Source organism: Uloborus diversus, chromosome 5 (genome assembly GCF_026930045.1).
Source record: "Uloborus diversus isolate 005 chromosome 5, Udiv.v.3.1, whole genome shotgun sequence".
NCBI classification, from domain to species: Eukaryota; Metazoa; Arthropoda; class Arachnida; order Araneae; family Uloboridae; genus Uloborus; species Uloborus diversus.
In genome coordinates, this window is record NC_072735.1 from 29,576,797 (window position 1) to 29,603,920 (window position 27,124).

At 34.6% G+C, this 27,124-nt stretch overlaps 1 protein-coding gene across 3 annotated transcripts in view; it reads left to right on the forward strand.

Moving 5' to 3' along the window:
* Positions 1–309: 309 nt before the first annotated feature.
* The window catches only part of LOC129223354 (prominin-1-like), a 192,609-nt gene continuing 165,794 nt past the window's right edge, over positions 310–27,124 (forward strand). For 2 of the 3 annotated variants that reach the window (XM_054857927.1, XM_054857924.1), the window contains exons 1-2: positions 310–344; positions 13,500–13,630. The gene's annotated coding sequence lies outside the window, so the exon portion shown is untranslated. Of the gene's footprint in view, positions 345–521; positions 622–13,499; positions 13,631–27,124 lie in introns of those variants that run through there. The other variant, XM_054857926.1, reaches the window with a different exon arrangement.

Genomic DNA, 27,124 nt, shown 5'->3' on the forward strand with positions numbered 1-27,124 from the left:
ATAGCCATATCGCCTCAGCGCAGCAGTAAAATATCTAGTCCCAGAAATAATACTAAGATATCTTACTGTTGCTCTGAGGCGACAATATATGGAAGTGGTTGTTATTTTTTGAAATTATACACATTGAGTATAAACTCTTTGACCCTCGCTAGAAACATTTGAAATGATCGACTTACTATTTAGCAAAAAAAAAAAAAAAAAAAAAATCATTATATAAATTATATTAATAAATCGAAGAGTTTCACTCTTTTTCTTTTTATGATCAACAGATGGCGCAAAAAACTCAAGTCTTTTGCTGTCAATAGCATCGGAGCATCGTAAACAGACAAGATGCTTCTCCGAAGGTAAATATTTTATCACGAAATTTTATACTTCAAAACAGTTTTCTTTTATACTTATGTTTTCATTTGGCAGTGATCTAGGCGAATAGTATGCATTCGATTACTTTTTCAACCATAGCTTGGGTTTTTATTTATGAATTAGAAAAATTTTATTGCGTATGTACCAACAGCATTTCTCTTTAAAATTTGCTTAAATTTTACCTTGTAATTGCAATAAATTTCCAACATACACTTCACTACTTTATGCATTTATGTTTCTGACAGGCAACAAGAGTTTTTAGTGAGTAAACCTCCTTTACAATTACGATTTAAAAAAATGTTTTTATTGCATTGTTTATATGTTTACTCAAAATCTGTTTACATTTTAATGCTTAAAACTAAATTTGTTTGTTGCCCCTTAAAACACTTTTTAGTGTCAAAATAGGTTTCACTGAAGATTTATTTTTAATCAAAGGGGCTTGTCGTTCCATATTCCTTCAATCCTTCCGTTATGTTTACATACACAATGCGTCATTTATGCATCGATTAAAGCTACCAGATATGCATCGTCTGTGTGAATCGATTTTCTGCCTCTGTGAGATGAAAACATTGGAACAAACGTGCGAAATGCTGAAATAATTTGCAAAACCCGTTTCAAGGACGAGCCTAGTTACTAATGCTTGTTTTATTCTGATTCTGACAAAAAAATAATAAATAAAGCCACCATTTTAATTTTAGTTAAGAATTTTCTTGAATTTTACAGGACTTTACGAGAACGTAATGGGTGTTATGATTAGAAAAAATGCAGCATATGCTTCATAAGGTTCGTGTTATTTGTCTAATATCAATACGAATTTTCTATGAGATGGCGCTGCTAATTTTTCTTGTGGTTTTCCATAACTCAAATTAAAAAGGCACACAAACGATTGGGCCAGAAGTATTAAAAATCAGCGACACTCGTACAAATTAACTCCCTTCGAATAATCTTTTATCGGAAGCTACTCCTTGTAGCATTTAAATGCTTAGAATTTTTAATTTCACTTCGAAATTTAACAAAATTCCCTTTAAAGACTATAATAATTAACCTATTAAATTTTTAATCCTGATTTCATATCACCGCGCCAGCCACAAAATACTTTGTTGCTAAATAAATTTCTGCAATGGCTTAACACCGACAACAGTTTTCCTGTTTCGCTGCTCAAAACTCATTCCCTAACGTCATAGAAAATCGTCTAAAATTAAGTAGACGATTCTTTTTCTTTTCTAAACTTCAATTTCTAAAAATCTCGAAGGTGTGTACTGAATCCCTTTGCCTTATCCTAGGGTATTCCTTACCCTAACATCATCAAACGTGTCCTACAAATGCTCGTTTTGGACTTCAATTTCGAAAATTTTCGAGAGGAGAGCACTGAATATCCTCTGCTATCATTTAAGAATGTCTAAAATGGAACTTTTGGACCTTAACTTTGAAAATATTACCGTATAAATCCCGCATACCTGAAATAATAAGAGATGAATTACACTTGCGTTTTAAAGACTTCAATTCCGAAAAAAATCCCGGGGAGATCTACCCTTCTCCAAATATCATTGAAGATCGTCTAAAATTGCGATTTTTGGAACTTCAATATCGAAACTATGCAGAAAGAGATAGAGAATTCCTGTATTTTGACACAACGAGGCGGGCGCCTCGTTCGAATCATTTAAAACGAAGATTATAAATATTTCTTGTCGTTCAGTTGTTTTCTCTGGTCTTCGAGAACGAAAGTTTGCTTCAGCCCTACTACGTCCAATTTTGCTTGCAATGTGCATCACTTTTCATCCACACCCTTTCAAACGATAGATTTGCAAAATTTTCTTTTTACAGAACTGCACATTGCGGGTCATCTTGGCAATCGTTCAGAAACAGAAATACAGGTTCGTTTTTATGTCAGAAAACGTGTGCGTCACAAGTAAATGACCTTGTCGTGTGCAAATTTTAGGTATCTGTATTAAAATCTGGTTTTAACACCGATTGTCCATATATTTTTGGGACAGCATTTTTTCGTTTATATTTTAAAAATTAGATCTATGATCGATGAAAGTTGTTTGAGAGTTTTATCATTTTTATGTCATCATTCGTTATTTGCATAGTGTATTTCGTCTCGCTTACTCGTATAGTTAGCTTGTGGTTCAATAAAATGATTGTCTATAAACTTTTGGGACGCACTTTACGATAGTTTAAAAGCACTGACGACAAAACTTGTGCCAAAACTTCTTCAATTAAGATTTACAACGTGGCTAAATTAGAAGCTAATATTGGATCTGTGAACTAATTCCCTTTTATAAATTTAGATCGTTTCGAGTCGTTGTCGTAAGTAGTAGTGTGGTCGTTCTGTAAAACAGAGGTGCCCCGAACTTAAATTTTTGGGAGAGAGGAAATTCTCAATTTGCCGAAAGAAACTTCAAATTTCGCAGAATGATGACAATTTTGGCGAATAGACTCCAAAATGTGCCAAATGCTAATGATTTTGCCGAATCGTCCGACAGAAATCGCCGAGTGAGGAAGTTTTTGGGAGGGCACTGTGACCTCCCATCGGGGCGCCCCTGCTGTGAGGGCACACTGCTATGTAAAAAACTCACTCAAAATTTTGCATTGTCTTGGTACTTCACGAATTCTGAAACACCTTTTCCTTTGATAATTATTAAAATTAAGTTAGGCGGAAACAATGATCTTTTCAATGCTTCCTAAATTTTAACATGTATTGCCAATCATTAAACGGAAATTGGGACAGATTTAAAGTAAGATAAAGTGTCCTAAAACTGGCATCAGCCCCCCCCCCCAGAAAAAGTTCTTGAAGACAACATCTCTAAATAAAATAAATATTGTTAAAGGTTCCGGTGCGACTTCCAACTTTCTTGAAAGGACGACACAGTTCTTGAGAAAAACACAGGAGATTTATTTGCACTATGTACAGGAAAGATCGTTAACAACTGCTAAATTAATCATCAGCAATTAAGCAAATAACAATCAACACAGTAAACTCAACGGTTACACACGTATTTACATCCACATACGAAAACAACACAGCGGAATGCCTCACAATAAACAGAGCTAATACACTCTCAGTACAACTTCTAAATCGAGACTGACTCTTTATCATGCGGGACGGCTATTTATAGACATCGAAAGATCTCAAATATTCCACAAGACCCCCGAAAATCGTAGACCGTTATCTTATTTCTTTCCATTCACAAATTTTATCATTCAGAAATGAGGGGACCGTATACTTCAGCCGAATGTACGGGGGCTCTATATTCATTACAAGAAACTATTTACAGGTTACGTTGCTACAATAATTTTAGACGAAATATAATTTAATAAACGCCAAATTTAGCTAGATTACGACAAATTAATCATGAAAATAATTACTATTTACAGAATTTGTAACAATATTTTAAGAATTACCGACTTTCCAAAGAATTTTAAAATGAGTTTTCCTTTCTCAACACCTCGAGGACTGTTATGACTTTATGATCTCCGCCCCCCACACACGCACAGAAGGTAAGTTCTGAAGTTCTGGATGTGCTAGTAATTTATCTTAATATTTGCATTTCAGAGTTAAATTCATCACAAATAATAGAGCTCCAAAACAATTTGCATTTCCAGATTTTCCAATTTCCCACGAGTCACACCTTTTTTCCTTCTGATAAACACAGCTGAAGATGTCGCTATCACAACGAGTTCATCCGGCTAGGAATTCCAGTAACCTGTAAAACCCAACTGTGACATACTGATAAATAATTGTCAATGAATAATTCTATTTCCATTGAAGTGTCGCTCGTCTGGTATTGTTCCGATTACGTCATCAAATATTTACTTCCTTTGTAATGACAGACAGTTCGTTTCTTTTATTTCGAAGTAACCAAACAATTTCCGAATCAGTTATCTTCTCTGGAGCTGTTATCAAGCAGGCTGCGCATTGTGTGGGCTCTCAAAAGTGTTTGATTATTGTTATCATTTTTGTCATGTTTTGTTGAAAGTATCTTTTTGTCGTTTTATGTTTATGTCCTATCATGCATTGTTAAATATGGACGAATTTCGGAATTTGATGTTTTCAGAACTGGAAAACTTTCATCTCTAAATTTGTATTTATACTCTCACTGTATGATTATACAGTGGACGTGGTTGCCTGGTCGATAAGGCGTTAAACTTGTGACTGGAATTTTCCGGGTTCAATGCCAGCCAGTCGAAGATCCTCCTTTCCCACTAATGGTGACTGGGGCATGTTACATATGGCGTGGTCACAAAGGTCTCCAAGTTCTCATTCCAAATCAATACCTCTGAGGATGTTTGACCAGGGGTTTGCTCCGCTCTTAATCTAGATTTAAAAAAACACAGCAGGGCCCCATCCAACCAGTTAAATCACTTGTAGCGGTAGGTACGGGGGAACCTGGAATGTAATGTAATATATGTATGAATACACATATAAAAATATATATAGAAATTCCGATTTTGCTGCCGTTTCGAGTTCTTTTGACACTTCATATTAAAAGAAACCAGAAAATAAAAATAATTTTTATAAAAATCGGAAATGATTTATTAACTTAGAAAGATGTGGCTGTGTTGCTGCTACAGTCATGACCTGAGTATAATGCAATGCCGAAGAAAGAAAGAGAGAGAGTTTTTGTTTGGAACTCCTATAGTCTTCAAAGCTAAATTTTCATGCGAAAGATATTTGAACTTCGTTTAATATGTAAATGTGAAGTAACTCCTATTGTCAGGCTGTCCAAAAATGATGTCACTCCTTTTTTTCCAACATTTTGCCACTTTTCCCTTGTCGCAAAGAGTAACACGTCACCTTACCCCCTCTCCTTATCACCTGTCACGCTGTTTTTCATAAACGTACTTATAAAAAAATGTGATGACACATTTCTTGTGTCGCCCCTGGGGCGGACTGGATCCCCGCAAGAGGACGCCAACCTTGGCCTCCAAAGAGCGAAAAAAAAAAGGGAAAAAATGTGAAAAAAAAAAAAAAAAAGAACGATGGTAAACAGAGGTTTACTAGTTTAAAGGAAAAAAAAAGCGAAGTTGTACAGGTTTGTGAGCGCAAAAAAAAAAAAAAAATAAAAAAATAAATAAATTAATTAATAAGGAAGTTGCACCAAAAATACAAAAATCAAGTTAATTTAAAAAAAAATTGTTTCTATATATAAAGGTGTTACGGCTTGAGGGTGCATCGGCCTGCTGGCCGGTGGGCTAGTTGCCCCCCCCCCCGCACACAATTTCATAAGTGGATTATACCTAATTCATTTTTTGAAATCTAATAAAACTTATCAGGGGTGCCCATCCCCCCTTCAATGGCGCAAATCCCCCCCCCCAATTTTCAACACTCTTTCCCTTTTTTATTTTTAGCTCTTTTTTATTTTATTTACTTTTTTTAAATATCAGTTATTTATTTTTTATTTTTAGTTCTCTTTTTTTATTTCATTTACTTTTTTTAAAATTCATTTATTTATTTATTATTTTTACGTATTATTGATACTACTACTATTGTTATTATTATTTTATTAGAAAAGTTCAGTGCTACGCCAATGAGAGACACACACACAAACTAAACAAATGAATAAAAGGAAATATAAACAGAATACAATAAAATAAAATTAATAATTTAAATTAAAAATAAATCAATAAATAAATTAAAAAAAATCCCCCCCCCCAAATTTTGGTGGCGCAACTTGCGCCATAATCCCCCTTTGTGGGCACCCCTGAAACTTGTTCACTGCAAAACATCCTAATACGAATGTTTCAAATATGATACGAGCTGAAAACCGACCAGAAGACTGGCGATATATCGCCAAGTGTCCACCAAACTATAACACCACTTGAGTTTACATCGAAATTAACAATGATTTACCCCCAAAAAGGGGCAAAAGACCCCTTTAGAAACACCCGAATGCAACCAAAAGGGGAGTTGCACAACTAGACCCCACTAGGAGTCTATGTACCAAATTTCAACTTTCTAGGACTTACCGTTCTTGAGTTATGCGACATACATCCGCACATACGCACATACATAGTACATACGTACATACAGACGTCACGAGAAAATTCGTTGTAATTATCTCGGGAATCGTCATTATGGATATTTCGCGTGTCTATATGTTCTTAGTCACTTATCCACGTGTGGTCGAATCAAAAAAAAAAAACCTCAATATTCCTTCGGGGGTGAGTAAATGGTAATTAAGGTCGATTTTTGAGTGAAAATTTTTTCGCGAATGCAATACTTCTTTTTTTGTAAAAGGAAGTAAAAACTCTAAAATTAAACTCCTTCTTATTGCCGTTTATCAGTGTTATATCGTAGGTGAACTCACAAATAATTTTGCATCTTGCAATGAAAAATTAACCGGATGCGCGGTTTCGAGTGTCATGCCTGCTATGCAACAGTGAATTGGCTTTTCTAATTAACAGGGAGCATAAATCTGCGGGTGGCAACTAATTACTGTGCTTCTGACGTCAAGTACCTCAAGCAGGTATTTGCTCATTTACGGATCCGTCTGCATGACATTCTTTTAGAAGATGATTACTGGTGTTTTGAGTTATGAATATGATGTAAGGAGATAATTGGTGAAGATTTGCCTTTCTGGTGGCTTAATTTTAAAAGAAGAGAACATGTTTTTAATTGGGTTTTGTTGACTTGAAACTGCACTTCATTTTTTCCCGAAATTAATGGCTTTTTTAAAATTACTATAGAGCAGGGGTGGACAACCATTCAATCCGGTTTTTTTTTTTTTTTCTTTGTGAATCTGCATTTATTAATGTTTCTTCTTTTTTTTCTTAAGCGGCTGCATTAGGTGCATTAATCTTTTGCAGACCCAGTGCGATCCCCCGATAGAGCATCCATTCTTTCATGTACCACCATCAGGGGCGTGCATAAAAATTTTGGGGCCCGTCACAAATGAATTTTCCGGATCCCTTCATATTGTTTACCCCAATGTCCCTACATATATTTCACCTTTCATTTTAAAAATATCGGGCTCCCTTCAAGCTTGGGTCCGGGCCAACAGGTGTCCCTTCTCCCCCCTTGTGCACGCCCCTGGCCACCATTAAAACGCAGATGTCAATGGCACAGATAATTTTGACGCCCAGTTTCTACCAGATGGTGACAACTGGGCTGTCTTCGTTGTGAAACTGCACTAGAGATTTAACTTTCCCGAGGGCAGTCAAAGCTAAACGAATACATGCCGCATAACCATACGACATGGGCTTTAACGATAATGTAAAATCTGAAACAATTAAAACTAGTATTGTTATTAGACAGCCCGATAGCAGAAACAGCGCTTTTGAGAAAGTTTGCTGACTATTTCTTAGTTGGAGGTTGGAGTAGAAAATGCTTAACATGTTTGAAGATACAGTGAAACCTGTGTAAGTTGACCACTTGCGGTGCAGTACTTTGGCGGTCAACTTAGACAGGTGGTCAACTTATAAAGGGCGGTAATAATTTATTTTATTTTACTTTTTATTTTTTTGGTCATTTCTTGCACCATGTATTCATTTTTTGAGGAATTCACCCTTACTCTTTCTGTTCAGCTCCACTTTCATTTTTTAACATTATTGAAAGTGAAACAATAATTAAAAATACTATTCAAATAATTTTGTTAGTTTTTCCTTGTTCATAACTATATTACACACTTTAGCTTTAGAAATTCCATATATGCCAGCTAATATTCTCTGGCTTTTTCCATTTTCAGTTAATTTTAATATTTCATACTTTTTATCAATCTCAAGTTCAGCTAACTTTCTTTTTGAAGCCTTTTTATGTAAAACTTATAGCACAAAGAGCAACAAGCTCGACTCTCCCAGTTCATAAAGGCAAAATCAAAATATCCTATCTCTTATCCCTTGCACCAGAAACATGTAACTTTACTCATTAGCAAGCCCAGATCTGCGTACCCGCAGTGCGATAGGCCTGCGTCCTTAAAGGGGCTAACGGCCCTAGAAATTGAAGAAAAAACAGAAAAAAAAACTAGCACTAAGACTTATTTACTTTACTAATAGACACTGCTGGTCACTAGGGAGAGGGCCTACATATTTTGTTGCAGCGGAATCAAAATGTACAAGATCTCTTTTTAGCACAATTCCTGTGTTGTCACAACATATTGCAACCGAAAGGAAAGACTGAACATTTCTACTGACACTATTTTCATTGAACAGAGTACAAAAAGCAATCTCAAATAGAACAACAAATGAAAAACAAGTTTGGAGAATAAAGAGCAGTATTAAGCTTTATTCTGCTGTTTAGTTAGTAAAATGCTGTTCTGTCATCAAAGCATTAAAAACATTCTTGGAAAGCTATGAAAAAAATAATAATAATAAATAAATAAATAAATAATAAAATAAAATAATTTGCTGAAGAAAGTAAAAAAAATAAACCAAGTGGTCAACTTACAAAGAGTTTTTTACAGTACTCCAAACCAAATTTGGCGAACATTAGTGGTCAAGATAGACAGGTGGTCAAGATAGAGAGGTGGTCAAGTTACAGAGGTTTTCCTGCATTATATGAGATAGGACTAATTCCGTTCCTGACAAAAGCGATCAACATAGACAGGTGGTCAACTTACAAGGGTGCTCAACTTTACAGGTTTTACTGTAATAATAAATCTTAAAATTTCAGCTAATGAGAATTTTCTGTATATAATCCTCAGGTAACTTGTATTTGTATTAGCTAGTTATTTTTAAGCATTTCTCCCGGTCGATTTAGGTTTTATGATGAATCTTATGTTGATATTTATCTTAGTTTATCTTGCTAACTATTTTGCGCAAATTATTATATAGTTATTCTTAGGTCATAAGGTTTGTTAATGTCCGAATGAAATTGCAAGGCTAAAACAGACAGTCGATTCTCAATAACTCGAAGCTTTATGACTCGAATAATCCTTTCTCTCGAAGCTTTTCATTTGGTTCCAAAATAATTTCGAGTCTTCAATACAAAGTTGTCTCTATATCTCGAATGTACTCCTTTTAAGTCGAAGTTTTTACGAGAGTTTTACATATTTTACACATAAAAATGCAAAAAAAAAGTGTTTTTCCTTTTTTTAACACATTACTTTGTCACCTTGTGTGAAGGAGATAATTTATTTTCAACAGTGTTGCAAAATTACGTGAAAAGTAGCCGATTGGGTTTTTTTTTTTTTTCCCCGTGGCAGACGACCTAACTTTTTTTATTGCTGGCAAATCTTTGAGAGACTTGAAATTTAGGCAAAAATTTAAAAAAAGTTGCTTTTACTGTCTGGGTGACTCAAATAATCTCTTGTAAGACAAAAAGACGTTTAAAGCAATATTAACTGAAATCAAGCGAAAAGAAATTGGGCCTACGACATACAAACTTAATGACGTTTTAAGATGCGGTAAAAAATGTAAGAAGTTCAAAAACTTTTTGAATTTTAACAAGTTGCTAATTTACACTTCCAAGCATTTTAAAAATATTCCAGTTTGAAAAATTCTTAGTGAAAAAGTTCAAGTATGTATCAAGTTGAATAAATCTTAAAACATTTATCAATGGCGCATTGAAACAATTCACTTGGAATAAACTACAACGATTACAGGTGTTCCACTTTTATGGTACACTTGTTATTTATTGTTAGACAAACAAAATCGAATGTGTGCCAGCTTTTTTTAGAATTCAAAGCAAATAAATAAGTGAAAATCTAATATGTATTGAAGCGGGAAATAAGAACACTTTTCTCTCAGTTCCATCTATTCGGAGTCGCGAATTCTTTTATTTGAGAATAGTTTTGCTGCATCTCTCTATAGGGAAGTCATAAACTCTCACTCACCAAATTATTCTGCTATTATTACTGAGAAATAGTATTCCGGAATGTCTAGACCTTTGTCGGAAATCAATTTCAATTTCTAAGGCATAGGAAAGTCTTTTTTATTACTCCAACTCCTTAAATAGAGAATGTTTTGTGTCTTTATGGACAGAATTTTTGATATTCGAAAGAAAGTATCGTTCAAAATTGTTGTAAAGGTGCTTTTCTTTTGTCAGTATTGCAACTTCATTTTTGCAAAAAATCGAAACATTACTGACCAATAGTTTAAAATATTTAGATTAATATTTATTTCGTTTCAAAGAAACGAAAAAGTTCTCGTCTTTCATTGCATAAACGTACAGTCGAACCTCGATTTAACGAAATCACAGAGACTGAAACTTTTATACGTTAAATCGGGGTTATTCGTAATATCGGGGTGCGAAAAAAAGTTTTCACTTGTCGTATCTGATAAGCAACTGCATTAAAATAGCCATAATTAGAAAGTGTACACTTTAAATTCAACATTCCGTGACTTCAACATTTCCGTGAACACACAAGTTAATTCGAAAATTTAAAGTACTGAGTAACAGGTGTTTGACAATTTCCTTGATAATTGACTCGAACTAATTCTCGTTTAACTCTATGGAGAGAAAAAAATACTGTGTCATTTACAGCCTGCTGCATGAGATATGATTTTACTGTTTCCAGGCCATGTAAAGCATTAAAAAAGTTGGTTTTAATGAGAGTTTCATCTTCGCTTTCTTCATCATAATCGCTATTCATTGGTAACCCACTCCCCTTCGTTAAAAATTGCTGATTCCAAAAACTTCTTTTTCTGTTTTGGACTAGATGGATATATCATTTGGAAAACAATCCAGTATTTCCAAACTCAAATTAATACAAAAAAAAAAAAAATCGTCTGTTAGTATAATTCCTTGATTCAAAGTTTATTATTCGTTAAATAGAAATTTTTGCCGTCATTTTACTCGGGAGGAAAAGAAAAAATCGCTAAATCGCGAAATTTGTTAAATAGAGGTTTGTTAAATCGGGGTCCGACTGTAGTATTATTCCGTCGACAAACAACCTTGATTTTGGTGAAGCTGTTACTTTGTTAATATTGCTTGCTCTCATCGATCATATCAGAGTTGAACTCTCTTTATACGACTACGCATAATACGAAATCATGGTTTATTATTAACTATTCAATTACGTTAAAATTTTCGCTTATTATACCTGCATTAAAATGCAAGTTTCGGCTTAGATGAACAAATCATTTTTGCGATATTTGGTGAGAATCCCACAGAAATTCATGAAAAACGACTGGCGAGATTTCTACGTCGAAACTATTTTGGTTGTATTTTAAGTTTTGTGTTGCTCTCTACGTTATGATCTTCTCTTAGAGCAGGAATTAGTAAATAAAGAGAGCCAGTCCAATCATTGGCTAAGCAAAAGTTTGGGCAAAGAGCTCAAGTCATGTGACTCAACAACGACGAACGGTTAATACGTTTTGCAAGAAACTGGCGAAAGAAACCTGATTTCTTCCAATGCTTTTCTGTAAAATCTTATCATGTGGCTTGGGGTCTTTCTTTCGCGAATGAAAGTCTTCACGCCCTCCATTTTATTCAAAAGTGGTAGCAGGGGCGCCGACTTGCAAAAATTATTGAGGGGGCTAGACGTCACCGGTGGTCCTGGGGTTATGAACTCCCACGGCGCTCCCCCCCCCCCCAACTTTTCCCAAAAAAAAAAAGTTCAGATATTTTGAACCTTGAAAATGCCAATTTATATATTTTCTGGTGTATGTGATTTATACTAACAAACAATATGTGGCATGTCGTTTTCAAAGTCAATCTAAGAATTTGTATGCAAATTTTCTGGTTCAATTAGATCATGTCACTTATCTTCAGTGTGGACATTTTTGCAGTTCTATTTTGGGGGAAGTCGTGCAGTTTCAAGGCTAGGCATTGCTATAAGGTGTAGGGCACTTGACTTGCATGGAAGGGCGCCTAAATACAGCCTAAATACCCAGCACCTAAATACCCAGCACCTAAATACCCAGTGCGCCTAAATACAAAAAAATATTGAGAGGGTGGGGAGCATGCCGCGGGTTTAACCCCGGGAAATTTTCTAAATTGGAGATGGAGAAAGTAAGTTTTACAGTTTTTTAAGCATTTTAGAGTAATATTTTATCAACATTAGAACCCCGAAAACTCTACTCTCGCTAACTCGACACATGTTTTGGCTTTGAAAAACGAAAAACAAAAAAAAAAAAAAAACAAAAAAACAAAAAAAAAAGGAAAAAGAAAACCCCACATGTACGGTGTTTTCGTAAAAAAATAACTTAATTTATAGTATAATAATTTTGTTTTTAGACTATTACAGAATAGTGAATTTATATATATATATATGAAAAGATTGAAATTATATTTAAATAAACTATCATTAAAAAAATAAAGCATAAGATATTGCTGTCGCACTTTGATTAATAAGTGAAATAGCTTTGAATAAGGCTCAGAGTTCATTAAATAAAAATAATATCCCACAGTTAATTTGTTTAATAAAGTTAACATAGTATGTAAATAGCGGGTTTTTATAGAGTCTTATACCCTAAAAATATTTAAGTATTTGAAAATAACTAATGCTGTACTATAGTAATACGGTAATAAAATAATACTAATATTTCGAAATTTTGAATCTAACATTCTGTATGTAGTTAATTCTCTATTACAGAGATTTTTAAACTTGCTTTAAATACCAATATTAGGGCTGTCTTTAGAAAGGTGCGAATGTCGACCGCCTGACTAGATTACTGAATTTGAAGTCGTTGACCTCTGGTCGAATATCCAATTCATCAAAAATATCTCGGTGGTTATGAAAGTTGTTCAATCGCATCCCATTGTTGATCGGACAGACTATCCGCAGGTTCGCACACTGGGACAAATTTAAGCGCTCGCAGCACCGTAACACTATCATTATTCACACCACTCGTTTTCAGTTAACCTGCTTTTAACCATAAAAATTATTTGTTGTAACTCATTGCTGAATGTATTTTACAAGGTACAACTTCAAACAAGGAAAGATTACTATCTTCAAACAAGGAAAATAAAAAATACTGAGACAAATTTGTGAGTTTAGAAAGCATTAAATAACTAATAATTTTCTTAAATTATTGGGGGGGCTCTGCCCCCTCAAAATTTTTTTTGAAGGGGCTCGGGCCCCCTCAGGCCCCATGGAGTCGGCGCCACTGAGTGGTAGTGACCATCTTCTCAATGGTCACTACCACTTTTGAACAAAAACTACAAATAATAAAACATTCTTTTTACGAACAATTTGTGAATGTTCTATATTATTTTTTCTTCATCAGCGATTAATTTATTATTATTTTAATTTTAGAACATATCAATTACATTCCTACCTGTGGGTCAATAAAAGTTCTGCTATGTGTTTTGCAAAGTGTGTCAATGCCAAGCGCTAAATGACTAGTTTTAGCGCACAAGCCGCCATCTTTAAGTTGCCATATACAGGTAAGTGCACAGAATCAAAATCTTTACCGAAACCCTCAATTGATTGAATGAATGTTTAATTGAATCACTGACATCAACTTACTAGAAAAATGTGTAAGTTCAATTTTCTCCCTGTTGAACTCAGAAAGAATGCGATATTGAACCGAAATCGCAGATTTTTTTACCCATTAAAAAAAAAAACTTCTTAGCATTATGGTTCTAGGTATTTATTTTGTCATTTTCTGTTTCCCGCAAAAAAATGAGCATGATCATCATCAAACGAATTTCCTTCACAAAGCAAAATGTCTACAATGGGTTTTTCAGACATCTACGGACATTGATTTACCAAAAGTCAATAGGCAATAAATCTTTCAAAAAAATTCAATTCATGTTCATCTGAAGTCTTTTGTGATGTTTCCCTCTTTAACAAAAGTTGAGGTCGTACAAGAAAATTTGAAGTTTCAAGAATAATATATTAGCTAACCCGAACGGCTCCATTTTATCAAAATTTTTATGTATGCGAATTTACGAGTGATTGTGCAGTATTGTCACTGATCAAAAACTGTTTCAAGCACCAAAAAAAAAAAAAAAAAAAAAAAAAAAAAAGAAAATACCATTAAAAAAAAAACTTTCCTAAAAATTTTCAAAGACTCGGTCTGCGCCTTGAACCCTCCCCTTCAGTTGGGCACCCCTGTACCTGAATTGGAAACCAACAGGCACGTAGCTGAGTACTAAGGTTTGGAGTGCTGGAGGGGGTCTAAAATTTGATGTTTAGTACTACAAAGTAAATACTATTCTTCGTATAGGAATAATTCGAAATGCAATTTTTTAAAAGTTTTTTTCTTTCTTGCACAGTTTGGGATATATTAGTATTACTATTGAAAAGTTTTGGAAATTAAGAATAGTGGTTGAAAAGTTTTCTTTACGAACACATACAACTTATACGACTAAATTAGTATAAAATGTCTGTAATTTACTTTGATAATAAATAATTACAACTGACCAGCTCAGCTTCATTTTTTTAATGCAAATAGGTGGGAAAAATAGCGACATCAAAGTTATTTCAATAAATTATTGTCGTGTTTGAATTTTAATAATTTTTTACGTGTTGTGGAGGTTCGGATCCCCCTAGACCTTTTCTCAGCTTCGTCCGTGAATACCAACCAGGCATAAATGCTACAAGGAATATTATCCTTTATAAAAGATCCTATTTGAAAGGAATTGGCATTTCATGTTCTTCCACATTTTCGGAAACACCATCGAAATATTTGGTTTGAAGTTTATTTTTATCCTTTATCTTTGGGGTACACTATTTTACTTTTCTCCATATTCTTGCGTAAACCTGTTGTCTTCTTTTGCGTGTTACATGTACTTAGAAGCAAAAACTTTATCTTCTGCATAAAACTTCATTCTATTTTTATGGCAAACAGCAACAGCTAGAGAAAACCTGAGGTAATATGTTTTACGATAATGTTTAAATTTTCTGGAATCTTTTCAACAGAATATTTAGGATGTTGTTCGCTTTTGGTGTGCAACACGGCATTTGAATTCTTTCATCAGGGCATACTTCCAATTTTTCTTTATTTTTCGGGATTAACTGTGGCCATAACATTTGATTCATTCTTTATTTCGTTGTTGGCGGTTTTTTTTCCCTTTCTTTTTGCTCTTTGTGTTGCTGGATGAGAATGCAACTGTTGAAACTCGATTTCCATTATTTTGGGACATAGAAGTGTGAAAATTTGCAGTTCTGTATGCTACATTTATTAAATTCTGAGTAAAATGAAAAATCAAGAAAAATAAACCACAAATTTTGAACAAAATACTGTAAGTAGCTGAGAGCTTTTATCAGAGGAGAATAAATGCTCTGCTCATAATAATTCATCTCTTCAAAGGTAAGGATAAGAACAACCCCTACCAATACTTTTGGCAATAACTGATTAATATGAGTTTGGTTACTATGAATTCAATACAGAATTTATGTGTGCAAGATTGTCATTCTTCGTTTTTCCAAGTTAACTATAGGAGGCGCTGCATTCTCTGACTAATGACGGCTGAAAGAGGTAAAACCAAGACCGAACCATTTACGTAAGAAATGACCTGTCCAATGAGACATCTGCCATGTCCGAGCAAACCTGAAATGTTTTACCTCTTTGGCTACTTTTTTAAATCACCGCAAGATGGCGCATTCAAGCTCTAGATCGCGAATGTATGTTTACGCAAAATAGCTACTTCTGTGTTCTACAAAAAAACACTTTTGGGTTTAAAATTAGGATAAAAAGTTTGGAAAGTGATTATGAAGATAGGTTAATAATGTAAGGATATAAAGTTAGGATAAAAAGTTGGTATTCATTGCTGAGATCGGAGTCTCTTCTTTAATTGTTAGACGGTTGGAGCAGACGAAGACGACAACGGATCGCTCAGAGCGCATTCCAATTAGTCATATACACTGGTGTGCAAAAATTAAGGACGAAGTCGAAACATTAGCATATCAGCTGAACGAAGAGGCTGAGCGGACAGAAAGACCAATCAGGGGATTAAGTAAGGTGATGTACGGCAGCACATGCGCAGATATGCAGGCAGACGTAATGGGGGAGTGTCTGAGTAGTATAAAGCATGTTGTCGGTGTAAGATCAGTATTTCTGGCAAAGAGATTGCACGCCGTATAGCAGTTAAAATCACACCGAGTTGCTGCCTCAGCGAGAAATGGCGAATAATCAATCTGTTAGACATCTGGATGCTTTTACCCGAGGTCGAATCATTGGGAAGTTGCAGGAAGGCCGCAGTGTGACAAGTGTGGCTGCAGAGTTCGGAATTGCTCACAGCATCGTTTCACGACTTTGGAGACGATTTCAAACTACAGGAATAGCTATCCGGGGGTTCAGTAGTGGTCGTCCACGAGGAACCACACCCGCAGATGGCCGGTATATTGTCTTACAGGCCAGAAGAAACAGGCGGCAGACAGCGGGAGAAAGCGCTAGACACACGACACAGGCGACTGGACGACCGATATCGCGTTTTACCGTGGCCAGAAGACTGCACGGTGGTGGTCTGTTTGCACGACGCCCTATACGGTGTGTACCTCTAACGCCTGCCCATCGGAGAAGGCGTTCTCTGTGGTGCCGGGAACACCGGAATTGGAGAGACAATGAATGGGGACGAGTACTCTTTACAGATGAGAGCAGATTCAGTCTGAGTAACGATTCTCATCGCATACTCATCTGGAGAGAGCGGGGAAGCCGCAGTCATTCCTCGAACATCATTGAAAGGGACAGGTATGGAGGTCGCGGTGTTCTCGTTTGGGGAGGCATCATGCTTGGTAGCCGTACAGACCTTCACATCTTCGACGCAGGTTCAGTCAACGGGACCCGTTATTGTAACGAGATTCTTCTTCCATATGTGCGTCTTTTTAGAGGCGCTATGGGTCCGCAGTTCCTTTTCATGGACAACAATGCACCATGTCATCGCACAGTAGCTGCCGAACAGCTCTTAGAGAGTGAGGATATTGAACGTATGGATTGACCGGCACGATCTCCGGATTTTAATCACAACTCATTGACACCCTCATTCTCAGCATGGGCAGACACTGAAACCTGCCTAGCAGTCGGGGGAGAGCATATCCCCTACTAAAGACCGGATGTTTCTTGCTGGACACCCATCACAGGGATGTTTCGGCCTTCAGTCGCATTGCGCTCCTTGGGGATCTTACGGTATTAAATGTGTTGATTTGGAAAGCTTTTGTACAAAGTAATATTGAAAAAACCGTCTCGTCCTTAATTTTTGCACACCAGTGTAGCTCAATGCTGTCCCCTCATCCAGTGATTTAGAAAGTATTATGCCCAGGTTTTAATTTCTTACTTAACAAGTGTGGAATGTGGAAGCTGGAAGCCCTATACGCTTCAAAACTTACTTTAATGGGTAAATAACCGGAACTCCTCTGATAATGTAAAAAATTCACATAAAATTGAGAAGTGCTTGTTCCAAATTACTTTCTGGTTATGACTTTAAAGCAAAAGTCAAAAAGTTCTTGTACAAATAAAACCAATACTAATAATTTTAATGAAGTATTTTTAACACAAAACACATGTTCACTGTAACAACTTATTTCTTAAATCTTTATTGATTGTTTTGATACACTTATGATCTCATTCAAGAAAGCACAGAAGTTTCTCAATGAATTGCGCAAAAACTACTACTTACTCAGCTATCGTCCTCAATAATTGTTCCAATCAGGAACTTTACGACTTCGTGTTATTTAATTGTTCGAATTCATCATCTATTCTCGCTGCCGCTTTCAAGAAAGCTAAACTCGATCAATTATGTCCAGGAAATAGGCCGTGAAGTTAGCGTGGAAGGTGACAACAAATAAAACGAGAATAATGCAGAGATGCAGAAGAAGGTGAATGCAATTTGAACAGCCGAAACAAAATGGTACTACTTTCGTTCTCAGTCACGGTTACCGTAACGGAAGTCTTTTTAGCGTTCGATTCTGGGGAATAATGGGTTACGAAAGACTTTTGAACTCATTTGCGTCATCTTGGCGCATTAAGTTGAAAAGAGATGGATGAAATTCGATGTGGGCGGTTGGGTGATGGTTTCAAAGATACCATTCTCAGAATTTTTCGTGAAAGTGTTTGCGCGTCACTGGCTTTCCGGCTATGAATGTTCCATGATGCTTTTCGTTGATTAAAAATTGTTATATTCGAATATATTTTAGCCAAAATAATTTTGCAATACGTAATCCGGAGTAGTTGAATGAATCCCTTATTAGGCTAATTACCATGGCTCAGTTATTCTGCGAAATGCTATTTCTCATTAATAATTTGTTAATTTTTGCTTTGCTAAAACGATACTAAAACAGTGTGTCCAATTGGTTGGGGGAGGGGGTGGGGATGACTTACGGCGTGAAACTTGCCATGAAAATTTTTAGAGTTTGTGTTTTTAGGGGTTTTTTTTCTTTTATTTATTTTTGGCGGGGGGGGGGGGACTCTAATCGCACATTTTTTTCTTTGCAAGTTTAATTGTTCAGAAGCTCAGAACAGGAGGAGCTTGTCGATTCAGAAGTCTAACTTACGAGATAAGCACATATTTTGTTAAAACTGCACTGCAGATTCAACCACTGGCGATGTTTTACGTCATTGGCACAATGAACTTAATGATTGATACAATGTTTTACTTGAAAACTTTTCTTCCAATTTAATTTTCAAGTGATATGACAAAAATTTTAAGGCTGCCATCCATGCATGGCGCTTCATCTGGGCAACGATATCTTTCTTTCTTTTTTTTTTTAAATTTCCTCTAAGCGAGCTCAGTGACAACTGTCCTTGAACAAAGCGCATAACAAAATTGAAAACGCAGAACTGAAAATAAGTAGACATAAGGTTTCTAGCCTCTCAGTAGCGGGAATAAACGTGAAGCTTTGGACACTTAAGAAAATGTTTAGCAGCTGTAATTTCAGTGCAACTGCAGAGGAGGCACAAAAGTTTGATCAAGGTATGGATTCGATGAAGATGAGTGGCAAGGCAATCATATCCCGTCGTCAATCCAAATGCCGCTGCAGTGCAATTTCTTTGGCTTTTGGGTAACCGGAGAATAAGAAAGTGCAATAGTTTTTCCTTGGCCAGTTCCTTCAGTTCGAGCAAAAAGCGCGAGAAACTGCAAATCAGTAGACTACTTAGCCGCAAAACATTGCCCAGGGTGCACCACGTGGAGGCGAGGCTATCAGTACCTCCTGAAAACAGTATCTAAATTTATCCGCTTTGCTTTCTGAACTTCAGTTGCATTTTTAAGTTCTTTAAAAATGACCTCTATTGTTAATTGAAACTTGTTGACGCAAATCAAGAAGTTCTTCGGCAATATCGAAGAAATCATTCATGTATCACCCAAATATACTTAACTAGCACTATTATAACTTACTCAATTTTTGGACCAACCTCCTTGTCCATGTCTTCTATGCGACGCATGAATACATTCCTAGATAAAGCCACCATAATCTGTTTATTATCAAATGTAAATTAATTGTTAATAGGTTTTCTTAAAATATGAGTAGCGTTTTTAGAGTTTGACCCATTTCTTGAAAAGGATATTATTTTCTCAATTTCTTAAAATTTTCAAAGAGCCTATCCCTGTAATAAACCACTAAAACAGCTTATGGGAAATCGTGTCTCCAACACATGTTAATTGGCTCAAAATATTCCTTTATAACGCGAAGTATTTCACAATACAAGCTAGATTGGAAAAATATCCTGTCTGAGAAAAAAAAAAGTATTGATGCCAGAAACGACATGAAGTTAAAAGTAATTTACCACAGAAAACGAGTAAAGACGAGACCCACGTGATAACAGGCCAGACAACTTCTCTCCCCCCCGCTTCGTTACGCCACCAGTCGTCGATCTTTGAACTTGGCGCGAAACTTTGAAAGCAGTGCAGTTTGCAGGCACACAGTAGTGCTGCTTTCTCTGGTTGAAATAGATGAAATAGGAAATATGTAACTTCGGATGCACATTCTTGAACACAATACTGTTGGATTTATCTCATCCTTTAAACGTACCGGAATGTAGAGGCAATTAAAAAATATATATATATATAATAAGTCTTGTAAGTGTCTGAGTGTCTGCTGAGTGAAAGGGAGTTAGCGATTTGCGCTACCGAACAACCTGCATGACAAGAAAAAAATCGGGCGCCTCATGGAATAAATTTTAAAGTTCGGAGGTAAGTACTTTTCTCAGATAAATAAATTAACATTTCATGCTTCATGCAGTTAAGGTTACTTAACTTTTCCTCCATTACACAAACAATTGTCAGTTTCCTTTCTGATATCTTTGTCTGTAATTTGGAATTTCAGCATACTGCTTTAATATTTGAAACGGTTAACTTGCAACTTTTTATTTCTTTATTTTTTCAACCTTGTACACGCATTTATTCGAAATGGATTTTCCAAGCTGACAATATACAAGTATCAAAATTTTCCGCGAGTATACTTGTTGCTATCAGAAGCAACGTAACTGGGTGTTGATATTCAGTTAATATGTAAACAAGTTTATTAAAACAGGCTTTTAACTGAACTAATCTTATATTTTCGGTTTCGATTAAATTGTTTCATACGCTAGCATGTGCTATTTTGATCAAAAAACATTCCTTGATGGGCTTCCGTAGTTCTGAGGTAAGAAGATTAGCTTTGAACGCCGGAGGTGGTGGGTTCGATACTCAAACATTTTCCCCCAACTACGCCCCTGCAATGTTATTCAAACAAGCTGGTTCTGTGCGGAAATTAAAAAAAATATGTTTTTTTTTTTCGCACTGTTGTCTTTAAGTTTTATGATATTTATGTACAAATTGTGGTTGAGTTAACGGTATTCATGATTTCTGGGCTTGCGAAAGATTACTTTTTAGCAGTGGATACAACGTGTTTTTGCCAAATGCTCTATGCTTGTTTGTCATGCTTAAAAAAGGCAAAATGTCTTGAACTATATAATTTTTGAACTCCTTGGGGTTTTCTGTTAAAAAGCTTTCAGGAACTCTGAAACTGTAACATAAATTGAATTAAGGGGCTGTCCATAAAGGTTGTAGCAAAATTTGGAACAAACCCCCCCCCTCCTTGTTACATGTAACGCTGTTCAACATGAACATATTGTTATAAACAACGCATGATGTCACACTTCTTGTTATCCTCTCCCTTCCCCCTGTCACAAAAATGTCACACTGAATTCCTAAAAGAGCCTACTCAGCAAAATGTTGATCTAAATTTAACATATATGGAGTTTTAAGTATTGAAGAAAGTTGATAAAATGGTCATTCTATGAGAAGTTTTTTGAAAAAGGTTACTTTATCATCAATTAATGCTCTTTAAAATTTTTCAAAAGCCTAAAATGATGAACTATTAAAGCCCCCCCTACACAAGAATCATTAGCAGCAGAAAAAGCTGAAATTGGAAAAGTAGCCAAATTCCAAATAAAAAAAAAGGCTGCTTTGATATTGAATGCATTTTTTTTTTTTGATGTACAACATACAGTATTCATGATGTTGTATAATTCATTCTTTAATTAACGTTTTTCAAGTTGAATTCCTGTGTAACTTTTCGAGAGTGCCCACCGAAGGGGGGAGGGGTAGGAATCATAGTCTCATAATAATGATAGCTTTTCAACGGCTATAGTTATAAATAACTGTGCCCTTGAAATTTTAAGGGAGATGGGGGAGATGTTTATGGGGTATTTTTCTTGAAGTTTTCATAATTGAAGAAGGTAGGGCACCGTTTACTTTGGGGGATGGCACCCAAACATTCATGTCTTTTTAAAAGCATAAATTTGCTAAGCTAAGTTAACATTAATAATCTGGTATTATGTATTTTAATTTGATGTTATGTCTTTGAAACATATTGCAGTTATGTTTCTCGTTTACTTTAGCAAAAATGTTTATTTATATTTTAAAATTTCATTTTATTCTTATTCAAATACAATGGTAAAATTATTTTTTGTTTTGATGTAATTGTAAAATGAAAGTTCATTTATTAATTTGAATACTTCTTAAGACTCAATGTTTCAATACAATATACGAGAAGTTAAAATGCGATTAGTGTTAAAAAAAATTTCAAATGAAAAATAAAACTATGTTTATTTATCACTTTGTTTTTACAAGATTGTAAAATAAAATCGTGTTTAGTTATTTGAATACTTTGTAAGACTTATAAATGTTTTTATGTGAAATACTATGAATTAAGCTCAGTGTATTTTTTAATGTATGATTATTGGTTCCTTTTTATGTTTTCAAATGAAAAAGTAGAAGTTTTAATACTACTAAAATAGTAGAAGACAATAATAAATAAACCAAATAGTTTAATTAAACCAAAATACTAATCAAAGCGCTCACTTCCCAATATCATTGTGGATCGACGAACGATGACGTCATTTGCTAGTTGGATGGCCTTCTTATCTCGAAGGCCTCGGTAAAGATCCCTCTTAAAACATTCAATAAATTCAACGATCGAATTTTGCTTCCTTAACGACAGCAGCGAGAATGGATGATTAATTCGAACAATTAAGTAAAACGGAGTTGTAAAGTTACTCATTGGAACAACTATTGAAGACGATAGCTTAGCGAGTAGTACTATTTGCAACTCCAATAAACTATAGGGGGCACTGCAGCCACTGTCTAATGGCGGATGAAAAAGGTAAAACAAACAAATGCCGTAACTTATAACTTGCTTTGACAGTAATTTTTCATCGTGTTTGTGGGAAGCTTTCTTTTCTACTCTTCTGAAATTTCATTACATCACAAGCTGACTGTAGCCTGTAATTTACCCCAAAGACAACGCGTGGAATGGAATGTTTTACCTTTTTCTTTAGTATTGTTAATCACCTCAAGGTAGCGTACTCGAGTTCTGGAGCTGCGAATTTATTAAAAACACTTATCACAAATACGAAATTTTAATTGTAAACGATTTTTGAAATTAACAACGACTTGGATTAATTGCACCAAGCGAATATTCGTTTGAAGCCACCTTTTCCTCGTGTTATGATGCTTTAATTAATATTGTATATTTGTCGATTTAATTATTGACTGTTTATTACATTTATGTGATATTGTTTGTCGACAAACTCATAGCTGAAGGGAGATTTATATTTCTACGGAAAATCAAGCTCTACTGAATTATTAATATCTAGAAATTACTTGTATGGAAACACTTTTCCTACATGTTAGGATGCTTTGATAAATATTGTAGTAGGGTCAGTTTAATTAATGACCATTGATTGAGTTTGTGTGACCTGAAAAACCTCATTACTGAAATGAAATTTAATTTTCAATGGAAAATCAAACTCTATTGACTCATGTTCAATATTTTGACAACTATAAAAATTTAGAACGAAATTTCACTGATTATAAACCATGCAGAATTGTTGATCTTCTCTTAAACTTAGCGGAGAGTAAATCTGGATAATTCATAAGACAGAAAGCGGGGTTGAAATGGAAAGATAATAGTTTACACTGGCGTTCTCAAATCATTCATCCTTGTTATACTTTTGTTCTTGTAGCGGTGTTTGATGAATTTACTGGATAGCGAAATTGCCATACGAGCTAAATTGCTACTGAATTCAACTGGATGAATCTTACACAGCAGTGCTCAATCATTTAAAAGATTGGATTCTCATCGCAAGATAATGTAAAAGTGACCCTTGCCATTTCTTCTGTGGATCTATTCACTTCCGCCCCATGTTTGGAGACCAAGTACATCGGCTAAATATAAATGCAAAGTTTATGGGGGGGGGGAAATAAACTTCATATTTTCTTTAAAAATTTGTGAAAACCGAAAAATATTAATCTATTATCAAATCGTTATTATCTATTTAATCTGAGTAATAGTAATTCTCGTTTTTAGCTGTAGTGTAGCGCTAAAACTTTTGATAAGCAAAGAAAGAGTGGACTGTGTAGAAGTTCATAGCTTACTAAAAACGCTAACAATAAAAACTATTAATATTCTCTAAATGCCAGTCTTTTTGATCTGTATCATCTAGATTCTATATCGTTTTGTTTTGTCGTAATGATTGCAAATAGGTTTAATAATAGAATCTGAGGAAAAAGCTATTTCCCCACCACTGGAAAAAGAAAGAACTTGAAAATTATTTTTTGCATTTTATAAATCATTGCTTTTTTTTTGGTTTCAGAGTTTCAGTAAATTTATTCGTTTGTGTAATAAAGATAGTAGCACCATGAATTAATGTCATTGAAAAAAAATTAATGTTTCTTCTGTGTAATAAAAATACATGAAGGTTACAAATAAAATTTTTTTCATCAACTATTATAGTTTTTTTTTTTTTGAAAAGTAGATTGTATATTTACAATTTTTGCATACAAAAAAACTGAAGCTTTTTTTTTTTTCGTTTTGTGAACCCAATTCAAAAACAAAAATACCTTAAGTTTTACTTTGGCACCAAGTGAAACGACAGAGGTAAGCTGCATTATCTTCAATTTGTTTTCTTTTTTTCTTTCTTTCTTTCTTTCTTTCTTTTTTTTTTTTTTTTGAGAAAAATGTTTACAATTTGTAATAAATGCATGAAATGTACAGGAAAATGAAAAAAAATATATCTCAGTTTTTTTTACTTCCTTTTACAAAAAAGGAAGTATTGTATTCGCGAAAAAAAAATCACTCAGAAATCGGCCTTATTTTCCATTTTTCTCACTTCCGAATGAATGTTGAGGTTTTTTTCCGACCCGATCACACGTGGATATATGCCTAGAAACGTACAGACACCAGAAATATCCATTTTGACAACCCCCGAGTTAATTACAACGAATTTTCTCTTGACGTCCGTATGTACGTATGTATGTATCTCGCATAACTCAAAAACGGTATGTCCTAGAAAGTTGAAATTTGGTACGTGGACTCCTAGTGGGATCTAGTTGTGCACCTTTAATTTTGGTTGCATTCGGATGTTCCTAAGGGGGTCTTTTGCCCCTTTTTGGAAGGAAATCATTATTAATTTCGATGTAAACTCAAGTTGTGTTATAATTTGTCAGACGCTTGGCGATATATCGCTAGTCTTTTGGTTGCCTAGTTTTGTCGCCAACTTAACGACAAATTTGGAGATTTTTTTAATTTTTTTTTTTTAAATTTGGTTTCAGTTTGGCCACTGTTGGTGATATTTAGAGAGCAAACAATTGAATCACAATAAAATTGCCAATAATGGGGAAATTACATTAAATTGGAGTAAAAGAAATTCATGTGATGCACACATCAGCTCGTTTAATGATAGTATATAGTTTTATATACTTTTTTAATGAAACAACAAAGTTATGTTTTAAATTTTCCTTATTTTCTTGTTGAAATAAATTATTTATGTATTAGGAGGATTTGTGTTTTTTATTAGTACGTGTAGTGTTAATCATAATTTAGGCTTCATTGAGAGCATACTGTTAATAATATTTACATTCTTGACGATTTTCTGCTTGGCAAATTTAGTTTTACTCTCCGATTCTGAAATAATTTTGGTTTGTTAAAAAAAAACTGACTCTTACACTTTTTCATTTTTTATGCATAGTTTTATTATTTTTATAATTATCATTATTTTAGCATCTTTTTACCTCTTTATATAAACTCTGCAAGATAATTTTCATCCGTAACAGTAAAACCTAGTAGTATGCATTAATCGTTAGATCTGGTTATTATTGCTCCCATTGCATTACAACTATCGTATAACTTAGAATAAATTTCATTTTGTGTAATTTTTTATAGAATTGTCAAAAATTCTAAGAGGTTCATTATATTTTTTCGATTCTAGATTAGTGAATTTATGGGAATTTTTATGTAAAAGTAAAGTAAATAAATAAAGAAATCAAATTTCAGAAAGCTACTTCGAGGTACGCTACACCATGCTCTAAAAATTCTTTCAAATCGAACTCCAAGAAAATTTTTTGATTATCTGGGATCATTTTTCTGAATCTTTCACTTGAGAATAATTTGTTGTTCAATACATTTTTTTATCCTCTTCGTTTTAATCTTCATACCCAGCATATCTTTAAACGAGCTGATGTGTGCATCACATGACTTCCTTTTACTTCAATTTAATGTCATTCTCTCATTATTGGCAGTTTTAATATGATTCAACAGTTTACTCTCTAAATATCACCAACAATGGCCAAATTGAATCGCAACAATCACCAAATTTGTCGCCAAGTTGGCGACAAAACTTGGCGACCAAAAGACTGGCGATATATCGCCAAGTGTCCGCCAAATTATAACATCACTTGAGATTACATCGAAATTAACAATGATTTCCCACCAAAAAGGGACAAAAGACCCCCTTTGAAGCATCCGAATGCAACCAAAAAGGAAGCTGCACAACTAGACTCCACTAGGAGTCTACGTACCAAATTTCAACTTTCTAGGACATTCCGTTCTTGAGTTATGCGACATACATACACACATACATACATACACACATATGCACATACATACGTACATACAGACGTCACGAGAAAACTCGCTGTAATTAACTCGGGGATCGTCAAAATGGATATTTCGGGTGTCTGTACGCGTTCCTAGGCACATGTCCACGTGTGGTCGGGTTGAAAAAAAAACTCAACTTTCATTTAGGGGTGAATGGAAATTAAGGCCGATTTTTGTGTGAAAATTTTTTCGCGAATACAATACTTCCTTTTTTGTAAAAGGAAGTAAAAATTTAACGTCTCTATTACTTAAACATAAAAAATTAATTCTTTTACCTCTAGAACATGTGTTTGAAATTTTAAATGTGTATGTTCACTCGAAAACGTTAGATTTGGCAACGTATTTCACTTGACTATTATCATTAAATTTTCGTTAGTAAAATTTTTTAATACTTTGGCATTTTAGTTATTTGAAGAAAAAAATGATGTAAATTTCGCTGTCAATAATTGGGCTGGAAGAAGCAAAGAAATGTAGGTAAAATTTTCAAAGTTTTGAGCAAAACGCCTGCAAAGTTGAAATTTAAGATAAACTTTCATTAAGAAGTTTTTCTAAATCATACTGTATAGCAGCACCTATCA